The 5486-nt window shown below is 42.8% G+C and overlaps 1 long non-coding RNA gene across 1 annotated transcript in view; it reads right to left on the bottom strand.

Annotated features, from left to right (window-relative positions):
• Window positions 1–4855, bottom strand: part of LOC116082337 — an 11567-nt gene extending 6712 nt beyond the window's left edge. The window contains exon 1 of the long non-coding RNA XR_004115253.1: window positions 4786–4855. This is a non-coding gene — a long non-coding RNA (uncharacterized LOC116082337). The remainder of the gene's footprint in view (window positions 1–4785) is intronic.
• Between the last annotated feature and the right edge of the window lie 631 nt (window positions 4856–5486).

Here is a 5486-nt window from a genome sequence, read left to right as displayed (position 1 = left end):
GACCAGGCTGGCCTCGAACTCAGAAATCCACCTGCCTCTGCCTCCCAAGTACTGGGACTAAAGGCGTGTGCCACCACTGCCCAGTGCACATAGATTTTCTTGGTTGATGTATGTCCTCTTCTCTCTCTAGGACTTTTGTCATGAAAGTATGCTTGATTTTGTCAAAGGTTTTTTCCCTGTAGCTACTGAAATGATCATGTGATTTTTGTACATTTTGTACATTGATATGACTTATTATATTTGCTGACTTACATATGTTGAACTAAGCCTACATTTCAAGAGAAAAACCAACTTGATCATGTGAATGGTCTTCTTGACCCACGCTCGCACTCGCTCGCACTCGGTCTGTTAGCATTTGCTGAGAATGTTCGCATCTATGTTCATCAAGGATGTCTGTTTGTAGGATCTGTTGCTTCTCTCTCTCTCTCTCTTTCTCTCTCTCTCTCTCTCTCTCTCTCTCTCTCTCTCTCTCTCTGTGTGTGTGTGTGTGTGTGTGTGTGTGTGTGTGTGTGTGTGTTTGCCTGGTTTGGATATTTGAGTAATACTGGCTTCGTAGAATGATTTGGGTAGTATCCTTCTGTTTCTATTTTTTGAAAAGTCTAAGAAAGATTGGTTATAATTCTTATTTGAAAGTCTAATAGAATTTGGCTGTGAATCTATCTGGGCCTGAACTGGTTTTAGTTAGAAGGCTTTTCATTAATGTTTCAATCTCCTTCTTTGCCCTGAGTCCGTTTAGGCTGTCAGACTTTAGTTGGTTTAACTTAGGTAGTTTGGATGAATCAAGGAATTCATGTATTTTTTTAAAAAAGATTTTCCCAACTTAATGGAGCGCAGGTTTTAAAGTATTCCCTTATAGTATTCTGATTTTCTTTGGTGTCTGTTGTAATGGTTCCCTGTTCACTTCTGATTCTATTAATGTGGGTCATCTCTTCCTTTCTTTTGGTTAACTGGGCCAAGTGTCTGTAAATCTTGTTTGTCTTCTCAAAGAACTGGCTCTTAGAATTTCTAATTCGATTCTCTGTATTGTTTTCTTTGTTTCTATGTCATTGATTTCTACTTTTATTTTTGTTGTATCTTGTCTGCTGGGCTTGAGGTTTTGTTTGTTATTGTCTCTTGAAATTCTTGAGTGCCATTATTATGTCATTTATTTGTAATCACTGTGAATTTGTAATGCAGACACTTGCCGCTGCAAGCTTCTCTTCCAGCTGCTTTACCGTGTCCTAGAGATCTCTATTGTGGTTCCATTTTATTTCCAGTAACATTTTGATCTCTTTCTTGATTTTTTTAAATCCACTTATCATTCAATAATGTGCTGTTTCATCTCCATAAGCTTACACTCTTACCAGATGTATGCTTGCTGCCCATTTTGTTGCATGAGATAGGATACATGAGATTACTTCAGTTTTTCTGCCTTTGTTTAGTCTTGCTTTGCGTCCCACCATGTGGTCCATAGAGAAGCTTCCATGAATGGCTGAAGAGACCCTATATTCTTCGGCGTTTGGGTGGAATATTCTACAGACAAAATTCAAAAATTTGACACCAATAAGAGCGTGCAAGGATCTACCTCTGTCTGGATGCGGATGGATTTGTCAAAGGGTTTGTCTCGGGCTCTGGTCCTGCTTGGCATTGCACCTCCTGCCGTGGCTCTGCTTCCCAGTGAAACTGCCTCACTGTCTGTCGACCATGAGGATGCTCTCCCGTGGGGTGGGGGTGGGGGAAGCGGAAGGAGGGCTATCCTCTGGCTCTGCGATTGAGGACAGTGTGGGCAGGCATGCGCATCTAATGTGGGTACAATTGTACGTGGGCTTCACTGGTGCTGAATCTGCCTTCAGAAGTTAGCCTTTTGCCTTTACAGAGAACAGTCTCTTTAAAGTATCAACAGAGCTGATCCCTCAGGATCCTCAGGAGGGGACTGCACCAATGAGAGCATGAAGCTGACCTGATATCGGGGACACCCCCCATGTCAGCCCCCAGACTACAGTGTTCTTCCATCTTCCCAGCCGTTTCTCTTGTGTCTGGAGGTCTATACCAGGTCACCTATGGGTTCGCTTGGTTGTTGTTGTTGTTGTTGTTTTATTTCCTTACACATTCCTGTGTCTCTTTAATGACAATGTTCACCTTTATCTAAGCTTTATGCAACTAGGAGACGGTGATCCATAAAAAATCTCCACACAATTTTGTGTTCCAGGAAAGGGCTCCAGTGAGCCTCCCTTTTCCACACCATTAAATAAACCCACAATGCCATGAGATGCTGTGCTTGCCTATAACCTCTCTCCTTTCCTCTCTTTCTTCCTCCTCCCCACTTCTATTTCCTTCCCTGCTTCTCTCCCTCACCCCACATTTAATACTCTCCTGCCTTCGTTTCTGCATGTTGTTACAATTGTGAAATCTGCCATTCTTCTAGAAAGCCTTTAAAAAAAAAAAAGAAAGAAAATATTAATTGAAAATAGTATTTATAGACCATGATCTGCGCTGGGTAGTGTTTTTTAACTTCTTAATATGAAAAAAAATGCACTCATTTATTTACTTTCTTAAATAAAATGTGGAAATAATAAATAGTATTGCCTTTAGTGTTATATTAGTTACAGGAGGTAAAGGTCAGAACCAAGAATTTTTCTAACACGAGCTTTTAACTTTGTCTAAAAATGCTTTATTTAGTACATGTTTTGAGTGAGGAGTGTTTTAGACTGTGAGGACAGGGCAGCAAAAAACAGTTAAGAGGATAAAACAGGGTCAAGGGTATGGATATAGCTCAGTTAGTGAAGTATTTATCTCATAAGAATTAGGACCTGAATTGCCAGAACTCCTGTTTTTAAAAAAGAAATCTAACTGAGTGCTTACAAGCCCTTGCTAAGAAGGTGTAGGAGGCAGGAGCTCTCTGGCCAGCCACACTGACCTACTTAGCAAGTTCTAAGCTAATGAGGAAGCCTGTCTCAAACAATGTAGATAGTACCTGAGGGATGACATCTTATTTGTTCTCTGGCCTCTGCATATCTGTGTCTACACATGAATAAACCCACATATGCACATTCGCGTGCACATGCACAGCTGCGCATACACACTCACACATGCATGCATAACCTTATATAAGGTTAACAATAAAACAAGTTTTATATCAAGCGATAACTATGGAGAAGGTCAAAGCAGAAAAGGGAAATAGGAAATACTGTTCTTATCTTTAATAAGACTAAAAGTCAAAATCTTCCACGTACACAATAAACTCTAAGCAATACAGCTGGACAGGGCGATATAATTTATGGGATGAATGTTTATTCCTATTGTCCTGCTGCTTTGAGGTAAGTAGCCCTGGGAAAATGAAACCTGTAGAAGGAAGGGGAGGAGACTTGAGTGCTTGTTTGATTGAGACAAGATCTCACTTTATAGCCCAGGCTTGCCTTGAATACTGTCCTTCTATCTCACTCCCCCACATGCTGGGGTTCCTGGGTGCAGAGCAATGCCTGGCTGTAGTACTGGGTCTTTGACTGGAGCGACTCTCTCAAGGGGCTTGTTGGAACCCAGGCAGCCCTTCTCCCCTCTGCTTCCTGAATAGTGAAGTGAGCAACATTACTGAGACGCACTCTCCCCCCACCTAATGCAACAGACCAGTCAAATACTGACTAAAAACTTCAAAGTGCACACATACATACACACACGCACATGCACGCACACACACACACAAACACACACAGTGACCTATTAACACACACGCACAGAACACAGGTAATGTATCTTCTTAGGGTCTGGGGGGTATCACCCTCCCCATGATCCAGGGCAGGTGAGGATATCACAAACTGAATTTGTTTGACTCAAAGGACACTTGTTTAGTGTTGTTTGTGGAGACAAGGAAACATATTTGTTGGTTCCTCTCTGCTGGCACAAACACAAGACACACCAATACGACCGATACATCCTCCTCTGAGCTTGCCAGGATATGAATTCTGTCTGGCTCCCTCCTTCCCAATAAAGGTGAAGTGGGCAGTATAGAAAGCCATCCCTTTAAGACGCGATCATCTCCTCCTCCGCCTCCTCCCCTCGCCGATGGGTCTCCAGAGAACCTCTAGCTCCCCTTGAAAACATTTTGAAGTGGGCAATAGCACCTACATACAAGGGAGTTTTTATTTTAATGTCTATTGACATATCATCAAAGAACCAAATAAAACGATTTTATTCGGCGATACTTTCTTAAGGCAGCCACTGTTTGTGAGAAACACTGGCACGTCAAGAATGAATGGCAGCCTCAGCCACATCTCCACTGTACCCGCATAAGAAATCGCCATGCTGCTGCCTGGGTGCTATAAAGTATTTTTATGACGCTCTAAATTCGGTTGGTGTATAGTAAACCGGGCACTGGAGACAAATTTCCGAGGTTGTGTATATATCAATATAATAGACAGTCCAATCTATTTCCAGGGTAATCGCTGTGTATATCTTAAAGATACATTTTTATTAAAAATGAGATTTATTCTATATGAGGGGCTTTATAAAGTGGCTGCTCAATGGTATGGCATCAACTTTTGGGGAGCCTTGTTCATAGTCACTACTATGGGGTAGTGTCTCCGGCATGTTGTTGCTTGGGGTACAAACTCACCCTAAATAATCCTCAAAGTCTATTATATTGTTACCTCTCTTTTAAAGATGTACTTAGGGGCCGTCTGATAGAGATAGCTCTAATGATGCCTTGTATTGAATCTCTTGCCTTTTCTGCCTGCTATGGAGAAGTGCTCATGTTCTGTGTAGGTCGAAGCTGTTGCTCTAAGCTCTGAAGTGAGTGAAGGGCATGCTTACTGTTTCCGACACGTACTCCTGTGTCCACTAGATGAGACTTCTCTGAGCTTCTTACTGCAAGGAGTTTCTCTCTCTCTATCCCTCAGGTCTGACGTCACAATGGGCTATCCCAGTCTTCCTGTAACTCCATGGGGATCAAAGGGTGATTAAGTAAATTAACGGCAATTTTAGTAGTTTGTACTTTTACCAATTTTTTTTTCTACAAATTTCCTCAAACCCCAAAGCATTTCTCCTCCATTTGGACAAGTCACTCAAACCTCCCCAACTCCCTCCACCAAGGATTGTTGGTGTTGGACATCTTACCTGGGTATACCACATAGACTCCCCGCTTCCCCCACCAAGGATTGCTATTGCTGGTGTTGGACATCTCACCTGGGCATACCACATAGACTCCCCAGCCCTTTACTTGCCTGAGAACCAGAGAGCCTGGCTGCAGGCCCTTGCTGTGGAAGTCCTCAGAAAGGTCTAAACGGAGGCTGCCACCCCTGATACCTGGGCTCTGGTTTTCCTTGCAGTCCTGTCATGCTGTTGTCCCTCTGTCTGTCTATCCATGGTACCAAACGTCTTCTGATGAACTCCATATTTCCTAGTATCCCATCTCAGAGTCCTGGTAGCCACCCTCCCCGCCCAAACCCAACACAAACCTTTGTTCATGCTCTGGAATGCCCTTTCAAGTGCTCAGTTGGAGAACGCGTTCTCCA

The sequence above is a fragment of the Mastomys coucha genome, unplaced genomic scaffold, assembly GCF_008632895.1.
Source record: "Mastomys coucha isolate ucsf_1 unplaced genomic scaffold, UCSF_Mcou_1 pScaffold7, whole genome shotgun sequence".
NCBI lineage: Eukaryota > Metazoa > Chordata > Mammalia > Rodentia > Muridae > Mastomys > Mastomys coucha.
This window is presented reverse-complemented; position numbering and strand designations above follow the sequence as displayed.